Genomic DNA, 14,887 nt, shown 5'->3' on the forward strand with positions numbered 1-14,887 from the left:
TATAGTTGATTTACAATGTTAGTTTCTGGTGTACAGCATTGTGATTTAATTATACACATATATATTCTTTTTCATTATAGGTTATTAAAAGCTAGTGAATATAGTTCCCTGTGCTATACAGTAGGACCTTATTATTTATCTATTTTATATATAATAGTTTGTATCTGCTAATCCCAAACTCCTAATTTATCCCTCCCTGCTTTCCTCTTTGGTAACCATAAGCTTGTTTTCTATGTCTATGAGTCTGTTTCTGTTTTATAAATAAGTTCACTTGTGTCATTTTTTTATATTCTGCATGTAAGTGATATATGATATTTGTCTTTCTCTGACTTACTTCACTTAGTATGATAATCTCTAGGTCCATCCATGTTGCTACAAATGGCATTATTTCATTCTTTCTTATGGCTTAGTAGTATTCCATTGTATATATATATACACTACAACTTCTTTATTCAATCATCTGTCAATGGACATTTAGGTTGCTTCCATTATACACACTGTCTCTTTAATCTTGACAACACCCTCATGGGGAATAGATTATCTCTATTTTATAAATGCAGAAACAGAAGCCCAGAGAGGTTAGTAACTAGTCCAAGGACACATAGCTGGGAAGTGGGACCAAGTTGGGATTCCAAGCTAGATTCCTTTAAATCCTGTTTAGCAGTATTTAAACACTGTGCTCTGCAGCCTCTTTATCTTGTCTCATGTCTGTCTCGTCATATGATCAGGAATTCTTTGATTAATTAAAAAAAATCCTTTGTGGACGACTGAACTAATATTTGTTGAACAACTCCTATGTGCCAGGCACTCCACACTGAGTCCTCTCAAGGACCCCAGTTACAGCTGAGGAGACTGAGGCTTGGAGAGGGAAGACACTTGACTGGGGTCACACAGCTGGGATCTGATCTTAGGTCTCTTTGACCCCTAGTACTCAGTGACACCTAGTCAATAGTGCCAGAATGAAAGAGGAGCTGGACTCTGAGGTTGACTGACTTGTTTAGGGGCACACAAGGGACAGGACTGGGGCAGGGCCTGGGTCTCCTGCCCTTAGCCCATGTGCTCCCCATGTGGGTTACTAATGAGGCAAAGTGGTCTGGGATAGGGATGGGACAGGCTGACCTGGGGCTGGGTGGGCAGGTATGGTGTCCCAGCAGCAGAGCCTTACCAGGGCCTTGACAGAAGACGGTGAGAAGCCTCCAGAGGCTGCACAGTATCAGTGCGACTTCAGCCATGGGGGTGATCCGAAGACCCGCAAGCTTGAGAACCAGGCAGCGGGATGGAAGCGGATGTGGGCAGGCGCACTGCGAGGTGCTAGTGCCCATTCTGTGCACCTTCCCAGAAGGGCAGGGACTCACCAATCAGATTCGCCAGCTGCTCTCTATTTGCATGCTATTTGCATGACCACACGTCTTCGCTCTTGCCACGCAGCCTCCATCCCCAAGCGTGTCTCCTTTGCCGCCGCCACATTTCTGGACCCTGTGCAGGGCTGGCGTGGAGGGCTGGCTTGTGGGGCTGTGGGGCGTGAAGGGCCGACCTGGTCTGCTACCCTGGCCGCCCTATTCATAGCTCAGGGGCTGGCGTAGTTCGCATACTTGGCGTTACTCAAGTCTGGCTGGCCCAAGGCTGCCGCCCCTCCGCAATCCTCCCTCCCTCTACTCTCTCCTCCCTTCCTCCGTCCTTCGTCCTCCCTCCTCCCTCCTCCCTCTGTCTCCTCCCCCACCTTCGATCTCTGCCAATTTTCCTGATATCTAGGTGGCCAAACCCGCAGGAGGAAACTGAGGCCTGGAGAGGGGGCGTGTTTTTCGGCCGGGCCTCCAGGGAGAAACTGGTGGTAATGAGGCGTGTAATGAGGTGGCTGAGAGCCTGGGCTCTGCCGGCCTACAGACTTGAGCTTGAATCTGAGCTGCCGCTAGCTGTGGCACCCTGACAAGTTCCTTAGCTTGCAGAACGGGAAGCTTTTCAGAAACAGTCAAGCTGAGACCTGGAGGATAAGGGATCAGTTAAGGGAAGATAGGGGAGGGAGGGAGACAAATGTTATATTCCAGGGAGAGAAAACTGTGGATGTGGTGGGCCAGCCCTGAGTGACTAAGGGCTTGGCCAACTAGGATGAAAGGACAGAGGATACTGCAAAGGGGATGGAAGCGGCTTCCCTTTTCTCCCCACCCTTACTCCCTTATTCCAGCACCCCTACTTTCTGGATCTGGTTCCCACTGAGGAAGGAGTTGGGGTACAAAAAGATGGACAAAGATGTGAAGGAGCCTCTTCCCCAGGTAGACCTCTCCTGGGAATGGGAGTCTGCCAACCATCTGCTCTCTCTGAGAAGCTCATTCATTCTCGTGCATTCAGAAGCAGCGTGCTGAGCCCAACCTCTGCGCCAGGTCCCATGCCAGGAGCTGGGGACTTGACTGCCAACAAAGCAGAGATGGTCCCAGCTTTACAGAACTCACAGCCCGAAGGGGGAGATGTTGGTCAAAATAACCTCATAAGTATATAGACACCAATTCAAGAGTGCTGTGAGAGGGACCTGACCTGGTCTGGGAGCCAGAGGAGGTATCTCTGGGGAGTGACCTTTTGCTGAGAACTACAGGGTGGGTAGGAGTTAATTAGGGTGTGGGTTGGTGAGGCAGGGAGGGAGCTAGGGAAGAGAGAACAGCATTCCAGAAACAGCACGTGCAAAGAACCTAAGGCTGGAAAGGTGCCTGGTCCTCAAAGGAACTGGAAGGAAGCCAGGGTAACCAGAGCATAGAGAAAGGGGGTGTGGTGGGCGTGGAACTCAGACTCACGTCCCACAATGCCTAGTGGTCATAATATTAAAACAATTAGTCTGGACATCAGGGGCGAGAGGAGTGATGGAGACTTGGAGCAGAGTGGTGGGCATGGTGAAGTGGGTGGACTCAGGAGACATTTGGGAAGCAGAGTCCGTTGTTGGATGGGTGGGATGTAGGGCTGGGGCCATTATGCCTCCTGCTTATCAGTTCCCAGAATGCTTTCCCAGAAACTTTGTCAGGCTGCTGTCCCGAGCTTCATTTTGTAGCTGAAGAAATAAGAAAACCCACTGGCAAGTGTAACCCTTTCTCCAGATCAGCCTTCTCGATGCTGGGCCATTGGTCTCTGGCTCACAAGCCTTCTATTCCTCACCCTAGTGCCCTGTGGGTTAGTTCAGCTTTCCCCACCTAGCACCGGACTGGGTAGGGGGCATCCAAGAGGCCAAGGTGGTGTGTGGGTGTGTGTCACACTTATCCCAAGAGGCTGCTCTGCTGTTAAATGAAGTAATGCATGTTAAGCGTGCCTGGCCTATAGTAAGGGCTGAACAAATACTAATTACTGCTGTGACTGTTACTACGTCCCCCAGTGCAAGGCCAGACCCATGGTGGGGGAGGATCTGGGGCCAAAGGCAATGGCATCTGTCCTCTTCTGACCACAGAAGCCCAGCCCAGAAACCATCTCAGCTCCACCATGGACAGAAGCCAGGGGAGGTGGTTTGTCCCCACAGAGCCACCATCCCCTCCACCCTTCTAGCTGCCTCTGGGGCATCATGGGCTGGATTAGGGAGAGGTTCATCTCTTAGGCAGGGTGAAGGGATGACCTGGGTAGGTTGAACAGGGCCTGGGGTGAGGGGGTGGGTGGTTTCAGGGGTGGAGCTGAGAACCTCTCCCTGCAGGGAGCCCCATGTGCCCTTGGGGAGACTTTCGGAATCTGCCAAGACCTGCCCTGGGAGGGGACATGGTCTCAGCTTGACTGGGACTGTGCACTCCCCTGAAAGAAACAAATGAGTGCACCTGTTGTCTCTGCTCAGGTGGTCAGACAACAGGAAGGACTTTCAGAGAGCCATTCCCAAAGTGCTCCCCCTGTCTCCTCTGAAATGAGGAGTGCAGAGTCAGAGGATGGATATGATGATTTTGGAGAGAAGTCATTGTAAGCATTCTCTTGCCTTTAAGAATGACTGCCTCTAACACAATCTAGTCTGAAAAAGGGCTCTGGCCTCGGTCTAGAACTCCTTGAACAACCAAAGCGAGACTCTTCCTAAGGTCCCACAGTTGCTCTGTCCTGCAGAAGAGCCTGCTTTTCTATAGGAGATGAGAAGGGTGATCCTGGGGCCTGGTTGGGGGCATGGAGAATGCAGTGAGGGAGGCTAGGTGGAGGAAATGAGGGCACCCTGCCCCCTCTGGGGCTGTGAGGGAGATAAATGTGCCAAACCTGGGCCAGCAGGGGGCTCTGCCGCACGTGGGAGCTGCCTGCGTCTCTGACAAGACTGTGCATCCTTCAGGGTGCAGGCATGATTTCCTTGGAGTATGTGCACGAGAGAGCATGCAAAAACAGGGGCTTACCTCCATGTGCACACCCTTGTGTGTGTGTGTATATGTTATGGGTGGTGTGTAAGCATATATAGGCATGGAAAAGATGTGTGCTGAGGGGGGTCGGGCCTCAGGAGTCAGGAACCCCTCCCACGTAGCCTAGCTTTGGCTAGGAAAACTCTTCCAAGGTCCTGACACCTTGGGATGTGGCATCTCAAGAAACCGTGCATTCATAGTCCAGCCACTGATAGATGGTAGGTCCTCATGCCGAGGACCTACTGTGTGCGAGATTTAGACATCCCTGGCAGCCTAGAGCTCCCCCTGTGTGGGGACTACTAGGGTCCCAAAGATGACAACAGGGGCTCTGAGAAGGCACAATGGAGAAGGGTGGGAGGGAAAGGGCTTCCTGGCAGGAGGTACCCAGCTGTCCTGGGCAACCTCTGTGGGCAGGGCCTGCTCCTGGGCCCCAAGGGAAGACCTGTACATTTGTTCCATCTTCTTTCAACAATATTTATATTTTCTCATTTGAATTCTGACTCTGCCATTTTTTTTAGTACGTAGTAAAATATACACAACTTAAAATTTATCATTTTTTGAGAGAGGAATAACTCAGTGGTAGAGTGTGTACTTAGCATGCACAAGGTCCTCTGTTCAATCCCTGGTACCTCCATCAAAAAATAAAAAAGGGAAAGAATAAATACACTTTAAAAAATGCTCTCTGGTTAATATTCAATAAAAAATAAAATTTATCATTTTTAAGTGTGCAGTTCAGTGGCATTAAGTACATTCACATTGCTGTGTGACCATCACCACCGCACACCTCCAGAACTTTTTCATCTTCCCAAACTGAAACTCTATACCCACTAAACAATAACTTACATTCCCCTTTCCCCCAGCCTTTGGCAGCCACCATTCTGTTTCTTGTCTCTGCGAATCTAGGTATCTCATATCAGTAGAAACATACAATATTTGTACTTTTGTGTCTGGCTTATTTCACTTAGCATGTCTTCAAGTTTCATCCATGTTGTAGTGTGTGTTAGAATTTCCTTGCTTTTTTTTTTTTTTTTTTTTTTTTAGAATTTCCTTGCTTTTTAAAACCGAATAAAATTCCATTATATGTGTATACCACATTTTGTTTATCCATTCATCTGTCAATGGACATTTGGGTTGTTTCCACCTTTTGGCTATTATGAATAATGCTGCTATGAACATCATTGTAGAAATATCTATTTGAGTCTCTGCTTTCACTTCTTTTGGGTACATGGCCAGAAGGGAAATTGCTGGACCATATTATAATTCTATGTTTAATTTTTTGAGTAACCATCATATCGTTTTCCACCATTCTGCAGTCCCACCAGCAAGGCACAAGAGTTCCAATTTCTCCACATTCTTGCCATCAGCAAGTAATTTTTGAGAGCATACTATGTACAAAGCACTCTAGCGGTACAGATACATTTCTGAAAATTCAGTAGGTGTTGTCCTTAGGAAGCTCTCAGTCTACCAAGGAGACTCGGGTCAGGCCCTTGAGCAATCTCCAATCTGAGGGTAAAGACACAGGCCAGGATGTCTGGGAGACTCTGGACTAATACAGGCAAACAACAACCACAGCCAAAAAAGCAAACCCCTGCTCTCAGGGAGCCCAATCTGATAGAGGAAGCATAGCTTCTTCCTTTTGGGGAACAGACAGACCCAGAGCCCAGAGTGGATACACGGAGGGTGGTATTGAGACAGTTGAGGGGCTGCAGAGTGGAGTAAATCTGGGGGTGGAGAGGGCTTGTGGTGGGCCCTGGCCCACACTGGCGCGCTATTGCCTGGGCAGTGGCCCCGCTGTTTACTTTGTGGCTGGTTCCAGACTCACCCTTTTCTGCAAGTGCTTATTTCCCACCATGAGGAAAGATATTCATCTGTAGTTTCCCCTCCCTCTGGTGTCCCCAAGGAGGGACTTGGCTCTCCTGCTGGGAGAGGGCCCTGCCAGCCTGGCACCTTTGCCTTGTTCCTTGTTAGCTGGGAGCAGGCTCCATCCTGGGGTCTCATGTTGCCCACCCCTTCCCCACTCCCAAAGGGCCTACGGACAAGGCTCTGGGCCTGTGGAAGTTCTGCTGTGTAAGTGGGGGCTCCTGATGACTCCTCCCTGCTTGGGGGGAGGTGGGCATGTGGGAGCCCCTGGGGGGCCAGCAATGGGAGGTGGTGGTGTTGCCCACGAGATTAGGTCCGCCTGGATCTGTATAGACCTCTGTGAGTGTCTGCATGTGTCACAGTGTCTCTGTGTACACATGGCTGAATTGTCTGCACATCTGACTGTAAGTGGTTTGGTGTGTGAGAGTATGAATATCCAAAAGACAAGGAAAACATTTTGCAGTAACCTTGAGGGCATTTTGCTAAGTGAAATAAGTCAGACAGAGAAAGACAAACACTGTACGTATCTCGCTTGTATGTGGAATCGAAAACAAACAAACAGAAACCCCCAAACCCCAAGAGAACACATTGGTGGTTCCCAGAAGTGGGTGTGGGTGGGTGAAATGGGTGAAGGGAGTCAAAAGGTACAAACTTCAGTTATAAAATAAATAAGTTCTGGGGATGTAATGAACAGCATGGCAACAACAGTTAGTAATAGAGTATTGCATATTTGAAAGTTGCTAAGAGGGTAGATCTTAAAAGTTCTCATCACAAGGAAAAAAATTCCGTAAACTATGTATGGTGACAGGTATATAGACTTATTGTGATGATCATTTCCAAATATATATAAATACCTAATCATTGTGCTGTACACCCGAAACTAATACGTTGTATGCCAGTGTTACTGCAATAAAAATTTTTGTAAAAGAAAAAGAAAGAAAAAACAAAAGCTTGCATTGATTGAACCCCGACTATGTGCTCAGGATTGTCTTTAATTTACTTAACTCTCCCAACAACCCATGAGGTGGAACTTGGTGTTTTTCTCGTTTTATTGGTGAGGAACCGAGGCTCAAAGAGGTTAAGTAGCTCACCCGAGGTCTCACAGCCAGAAAGAGGTAGAGGCAGAGCTCGGACCCAGGAGTCCTGGACTTCTAGAGGACCCCAGAGCCCATGTGCTAACCCCTGAGCCATACTGCCACTGGAGGATCTAGGGGACTCTGTGCCGCGTGGGGTTGTGTTGGTCCCTCCTTGAGATGGCAGTGGGATTCCTGGCCTCACTAGTGCTTCCTCCTCTGTATTCTCTCACCCTCCCCTCCTCCAGCCTTTCTTGGCTCTGGTCCAGTTTCAGAGTGGGAGGGGAGTGTCACAGCACCCCAACTCAGAGCAAGACTGGCCCTAAATGGGGGGAACACAGGGACTGGAGGGACCCTCTGGACCACCCTGCCCCTGCCATGGGCCAGACCGAGTGTGGGGTCCCCAGGTTCCCAGTGACACAGGGTTATTTGCACATAGAGGGTGCTGGGGAGACTCATGCCTGCTTGGCCGGCTCGTCAGCTTGGCCTGTTGGGGCATGTCTGGACTGCACACAAGTAGTGCTGGGAAGCAGGCATCTGAGTGGAGCAAAAGGGTGGAGGAGGACGGAGGGGGCGGCCGCCCTTGAGCGAGGAGACTGGGGCAGGGGTCAGAGGCCTGGGCGTGGGCGGGGCGGGCGGGCATGCCTCGGGTATCGCATTGCCTGCATGCCTGGGATGGACAGGCTGGCAGAGGATTTGCTCTGTCTGTGTGTCAGGTTGCGGGGTGGTTATGGGTCCCAGTTTGGTGCTGCACGAGTGTATGGAACCAGTTGGAGCTTTAGAAATGCCGGATGGTTTTCTTGGGGTGGGGGCATTGTTCGTCCTGTGGTTTGGAGTCTACATTCTGGGAGGAGGCACTAAGCAAGTCAGAGGAAGGAAAGGCAGGCGAATTGCCCTGAGTCCCTCTGTCTCTCACTTCCTGAACCACACGCCCTTCAGCGGTATCAGTTTCCCTCCTTCTCATACCATGTGACCCTTGGGATCTGGGATGCTCTCTTCTTCCTGGATTCCTGGTTGTCAGGCTGGCCCCCTGCTGTCTTCCGCTCCTCCACCCCAGGCCACCCTCTTGTTCAAAGGCTAACCTGGGAGGGCCCTAACCGCATCCTCAAATAAAGTGTCCCCTTCCAGAGGGAAGAGGCCCCGAACCCCTGACGCAGGGTCTCCTTTGGAGCAGACATTCAAGACTCGATTGTTGACTAGATGAATGAGAGGATAATGGAAAGAGATCTATTGGAGTTAGGAAGGCCTTGAACCAGTCACCTGTCCTTATTAAGCCTCGACTTCTGCATCTGAAAAATGGGTATAAAACAATCTCAAATAGCCAATTCTTAGGGTAAGGATCAAATGAGATAAAGTGAAAGTGCTTTCAAACAGTAAAGGATGATGATCTCATTTGGAGAGAGGAAGACTGGATGCCCTCCCTTTGGGGGTGCAACCCTCAAGCCCTCCCCCAGGGACCTTGGGGAAGATAAGGTTGAATGGATTTTGCAAGCTGGTCAAACTAGAGGATGATGGGAGGGACTGCTCAGCGGGGTAATTCCTGATTTGGGGGGAGGAAGCTGGGGAGGGTGTAGGGGAGGAGGACTCACACCAGGCAGGAAGGCTTGGAATAGAATCTCAGCTACGCCTGGTATTTCCCAGCCCTTGGCTCCCTCCCCCCACTGCAATCTGGGGCCCACCCCACATTCCTTTCCCAGAGGAAATGGGGGAGGGGGCTGAGAGGCTCCCCAGGCCTGGAAGATCATTTATTCAAACTATGTATAAGCTTCTAGGCCCTACTGTGTATCCCCTGGTCCTGACATCCTGTAGAGGCAGCTGGGATAGAGGTGTGGAGTGGGGCGGGGAGGTGTGCATTTGTGTTAGAGGAGGCTGTTACCTCCTTTTTAGGGCCTTGTTGCTCCTCCCAGGTTAGAGGGCAGGAGATGGGCGGCATATGTGGCTTATCGTTTCCCAGGTCTCTGCGGCCCTGGACACAGAAACCCCAGGCTGCTTCTCCACCCAGCCTCTCCCTGCGACCCTCAGGGCTGTCAGCAGTTTCAAGGGAGGGAGGTGGATCCTTGATCCAGACACACAGAAGCACCTGTTGGCCATGAGTGGGGAGGGTCAGTCCATTTCCTCGGAACCAGGGACTGGATTTGCAGCAAGAAGAAAGGAAGTTAGGCAGCAGGAGGGACTAACTGGCTGCTTGCTGGGAGAGCAGGTCAGACTCTGTGCAGGACATCCCTGTGGTCATTGCCCTCTGTTTGGGGCAGCAGAGTCTGACATGGCTGAGGACATCTTGGCGGTGCTTCCAGCTGGTCTGAGGGTCTGGCCTTTGGAGGGGATGACAGGGAGGTGCAGGGCAGGCTAGGGCAGGAGTGGTCCTGACCCAGAAGCCTTGGTCTTCTAGTGACTGGAGGTCTAGGGAGGTGCTGATGGGGATGCTCCGAGTCCTGCTCCCCCTAACTGCAGTCCTTTCCCGCTCAGCCCCAAGCTCTCCTGACTCAGCCCTGGTGGCAGCCTCGCTCTTCCCGTCTGGCTTCCGCCAGGGTGGGGGTGGGGGTCCAGCTCCAGCACAGGGGGCCCAGCAAGCGGCAAACAGGAAACAGGAGAACAAAACCGCTCCCTAGTCCCCACAGGCCTCACCCTCACCCTTCCTCCTCCCTCCCTCACTCCTGCCCACCCCCACCGTCCTCTGTTTCTCCTCCTTCTGCCCCTTGGTTTCCCCTCCTCTCCATGCCCCTCCATCTTTCTCCTCTACCTCCCACATGTACCTCCATCCTGGCTGAGGACAGCAGGTGATGGGACAAGGGAGGGAAAGGGGCGCTCACTCTTCTGCTTGGCTCTCCCTTCTAGTAACTGCACCCACAAGGGCCCAACCCTATGACTCTACCTCCCCCGACTCCTAGATTTGGGAGCAGAGTTGAGCTGGATCTGCTCCTCCCTTCCCCGATGCTGGTTAGAATTTAGGTATAAGATCCAAAGATGGAATGAGGGGCTCTGGGCTTGGAGTCCCAGTGTGGCTGTGATAAGTGGGGTGCTCTTTGACTTCCACTGCTTCCTTCTCTGAAAATTGGGTCAGAGCAGTGGCTCCAGACCCCAGTGAGCAGCTGTAGGGGGAAGCACACTGTTTGTGAACAGTCAAGTGGGATAGAAATGTTGGTGGCGATGACACACCTACTAGCCAAGGCCTCTGCGGGCCCCACCCGGGAAGGGGCCTGGGAAGAGAGAGAGCCAGGAAGGGGAGGAGGGCAAGGACTGCCATCCACTTGGGCTTCCTGTCTGACTCACATGCTGAGGGTGAGGCGGGGGCCAGCTTGGAGCCCATTGTCAGCTTGGTGATGGCCCCTCTGGGTAGAGCTAATGGGCAGTGGGTCCTGGGGAAGAGGGTCAGTCACATGTTCCCACGGTGGGTGGTTGGAAGGGTAGGGCATGACTCTGATGTGGGGTGATATGAGGGCTCTGCTCTCTGTGCAGGGCAGCATGTGTGCGCGTGTGCACGTGTGCACGTCCGTGAGTATGAGAGCTGAGGGGGCATGGTGGCCACGGACATGGAGCAGGTGTGATGGGCAGTGTGTGCACGTCCTGCATCTAATTTCATGGGGTTTGTGGATTTCTCTGTGGGGTGTGTGTGTATTGTACGGGTGCATATGTGGGGGGCTTGGTGTGCTTTTAGGGGCACAGTGGGTATGCTTGCAAATATGTCTCTGTGGGGATTTTGAGCCATTGTATACACGGGAGAGTGTCCAAAGTGTGTGCACACACAGAAGAGTGTCCACCTGCAATGAATATGTATGTGAGGGGAATAGTGTGTGTGTGTTTCTGTGTGGCATGTGGACAGAGGGAGAGTGTGTGTGTGTACGTTGGTGTATGGGTGTGGGGTGGGTAGGGTGTGGGGGGGGTGTCTAGATGTGTGTGGTGTGGGTCTGTAAGGGTGGGTAAGGTGTGTTTACACGTGTAGCGTGGGAATGCGTATTTCTCTGGGACGCAGGAAGCTGGATGAGCTTTGGCTGGGAGGAGTATAGCATGCGGGAGGGTACAGTGAGTTTTTGTCTGAGTAGGGGGTGAGGGGTGTGTGCGCGCCCATATGGGATGTGCAGTGTGACTGCGGGGGCGCTATGTAGGGAGGGCCTCTCGTGTGTGGGTGTGTGAGTGTGGGATGGGGCGGCCGCGGACAGGGGCCGCCCCGAAGGGGGAGGTGTCTGCCCTGCGCGACTCGCCGATGTGTCCGGGTTCGGGCGCCTTCGGCCGGGAGGCGCGGGAGGCGCGGGAGGCGCGGAGCCGCTCCAGCCGTCCTGCCGCCGTCCGCGCGGGCCGTCCGTCCCCTCGGAGCCCCAGGGCCCCGGGCCCGCGGCTCCGGGGGGCGGGCGAGGACCCCCGGGGCCAGCCCGCCGCCCTCTGGGGGGCCGAGGACGCCGCCCGCCGGGCGCCGAGGAACGGCCGCCAGCCCCCTCGCGGCGCGCCCCGCTCCGGAAGCCGGGCCCGCGTCGCGCTGGGGCCGGGGTGGCGGCCGGGCCCGGGGCCCCCCGCCGGCCGCGGCGCTCGTAGGTAGCGCCCTGTGGCGAGTGGAGCGCGCGGGGGCCGGGGGCTGGCGCTGGGAGCGCGCCGTCGGCGTGGACTGCAGCGCCCCAGAGCCGCGCTGCCTCTGGCTGCCCTGCCTCAGCCACAGCGACCGCCGCGCGCCGGGGCCGCGCCTGGCCAGGGTGAGCGCTGCGGGGCTGACGGGGTCGGGGTCGGGGTCGGGGTCGGGGTCGGGGGCAGGGCCCGGGCCAGGCCTTGCCCGGGTGGGTGGGACAGGGCCACCAACTCTCTGAGATCTTTGAGCTGTGTTGGCTCTGCATTCCGGGACCGATGCTCCAGAGTCCAGAGTGACTGAGGAGCCGGAAAGCTGCGGGTGAGGGTGACAGGGCTGTGGCCTAGAGCTTTTCCAGGGATGCTGGATGACAATCCCTAGTCTGAGTGGTGGCCTCCAGTGGGCTCAAGCCTCTTGGTTTACAAGTCGTGGAAGGCTGGAAGGGACCAGGGTTGTTTGAAGAGATGCCTGGGCATGGAATCCTGGAGAGTTTGGGCTGAGAGTGACCCTGAGTCAGAGCCAGGCAGAGGTACCACTAATGGAGTAGGGGGCATCACTCTGCCCTCTCCCTGGTAGGGAACCTGGGCACAGGGGCACAAGGGTTTTCAAGTGCGCCAGGGAAGCTGAGGTGGCAGAATGGGCCCCAGCAGGTAGTGAGTGATCTCAGGGTAAGGACTGACAGGGCTGGAGAGGGGGTGGGGACAATGTTTCTGATGTCCGGGATCGACCAGGCTGGTAGGGTGTGAGTCACAGTGGGCACCATGCCCAGCGTGAATGCTGTGCTCCCTGCAATGACCTCTTTATACTCCTGGGGAGGGGAGAGGAGCAGGACTCCTGGGTTCTAGTTCCTGGTCTTGCCAACCCACCACGTGCCAGTTCTTGTCCAATTTATGACCCTGGGGCCATCTGCCCTTCTCCCACCATTGGTATTTCTGGATATCTTTCTTTCCTGACATGATGGTGGGAGCATTTGGAAATAGATCTGGACCAGAGAGCATTCATCAGTGATGTCCCCGTGTCCCCCAAGCCTCTCTCCATCCTCTTGTCTCTGTGCCTATCTCAGAGAGCAGGGTTAGGGATGTTTGTACCCTTTCCCAATCTAATTACCTTCCATTGCTGGCTCCTTCTCCATTTCTGCATCTTCCCCTCTGCTTCTGCACTTCCCTCCCTCTCAAGATGAGAGCAAGATCCAGTGTGGTCCCAGATCAGAGGGGAGGAGAGGAAGAGAAACATGCATGTATAACAGCATGAAGGACTGAGGTTAAATCTAAGGTAGAAATTCCCACAGTGGAGCCACCAAATCTGGCTGTTGATGGGGGCTGCGGTGTCTCCTCTTCAAGCAGGGGTGTGGTAGCTGTGGCAGGGGGATTACCGCACTGACATTCTCAAGAGCCTCGTTGGCAGGGATGGGGGAAGGGAGACTGGAAGGAAGGCAAAGAGGAAAGGGAGAGGCAGAGATAAGGGAGGAGGCGCCAGGGGTGCCTGGGTGAGGAGAGGACCTGAGAGAGAAAGGCCTGCCCACTGCACTGGATTACAGCCCCCCCACCCCCATCCCCCAGGAGTGGCACCCCCAGGCAGCTGGCAGCTCCAGGCAGGATGTGTACTGGGGGAGGGGTGGGGGGCGTGTGGGGACCTGTCCCAGCCACTTCTCATCACTGGGGCAGCTGGTGGCTTAAACCTTAATCCAGGACACCAGCCAAACAATAGGCCCTGCAAACAGCCTCAGCTCAGCCTGGGTGGAGGGCATGTTGGGGAGGCAGCCCACACTGGGGAGGAATAGGGCTTCTGGTAGGAGGGGGCAGTGGAGGGTCCCCCGAGGCCCTCTTCTCTCTCTGATCAGTTCCTTGCCCGGTCAGCAGAGATAGGAAAGCCAGGGGATTTCAGACCTCAGCAGAATTCCCAGAGAATTTTCTCCTCTGGCCTCCTCGGACCCCCATGGGGTGTGGGGCTCAGTGGGTGAGTCCAGACTATAGCCACAAGTGGGAGGAGCTGAGGGGCCATCACTGGACCTCTGGCCTGATGCCAGAATCCCAGCTAAAGCCTCTTGGACTGAGGGTCATCCAGCTTTTGCTTGGACCCTTGCAAGGGCAGAGAGTTCATGACCTCATCCGGGTAGCGTTCCAGACATGTATGACTAGAATGGTCTCCCTGGCCCAGAGATGCACTCAGCCTCTTCCACCTGACTGTGTCCTCTGGGACTATACGAAGCAAGCCTGTTGCCTCTGTCACATTCTTCTTAAATCTTCTGAGATTTGTCCCCTTTCCAAACCTCCTACTCCATGCAGAAATCCCTAGCATAGGCCTGGACATGGGGCTGGCTCCTTCCACCAGATGTGTAAATGGGAGGGTGGGTGGATGCGGCAGGACATCTGAGTGGTAGACTCGAGATGGTGAAGGAAGGGGAACTTCGTAGTGAAGTCAGAGCTCTTCACCCCAGAACTGGTGGGCTTCTTCGCTCTGTGCCCAGCCATGCCTTTCTTCCCACCACTGAAGGCTCCTGCCTGGTGCCAAGGAGGAGTGAGAGGGGTGAGGATTGTTGAGGGTTGGAGGGGGTTCTTGCCCTCTGAGGGGTTTGGATTAGGGACACCAGGCAGATGAGGCTGCCCAAGGTCAGGGGTTAAAGAACCCCCAAGGGCACCCTCCTGACTTCTCACTAGGCAGCCTGCCCTTGACTCTCATCTCCTCTGATCTGCCTCTGCCTCTCTGTGCACCCATCTCTCTGAGATCCTCCTGTCCCCTACTTTCCCTCTCTGTCTGAGCAGGGCATCTGAAGGGCACCCGTCCCCGTCTCAGGCACTGACTTCCTCTTCTCCCTCTTGCCCCAAAACAGAGCTGTGTGCCCCTAAACCCTTGTCTTCAGACCCTCTGCCCTGTCATCTTGGGGAATCCCAAGTATTCCAGTGGGTCGGCCAGAGGGCAGCTGAGTGCCCCTCTACCCTCACCCAGTTGGTTCCCTGCTCAGTTCTGGTGAACCAGCCAGGCCTCGGAGCTGGGCTTCGAACCTGAGTCCCCTCAGTCGTCTGAGGTCTGGTTGGCTCCCTTGTAGCTCTTAGTTCCCCACCTGTGCCTGC

The 14,887-nt window shown here is 54.0% G+C and overlaps 1 protein-coding gene across 2 annotated transcripts in view; it reads left to right on the forward strand.

The window, feature by feature from the left end:
* ARHGAP23 (Rho GTPase activating protein 23) overlaps positions 1-14,887 on the forward strand; it is a 69,999-nt gene that overhangs the window by 8,683 nt on the left and 46,429 nt on the right. The gene's annotated exons all lie outside the window — the stretch shown is intronic.

Source organism: Camelus dromedarius, chromosome 16 (assembly GCF_036321535.1).
Source record: "Camelus dromedarius isolate mCamDro1 chromosome 16, mCamDro1.pat, whole genome shotgun sequence".
In the NCBI taxonomy this organism is placed as follows: domain Eukaryota; kingdom Metazoa; phylum Chordata; class Mammalia; order Artiodactyla; family Camelidae; genus Camelus; species Camelus dromedarius.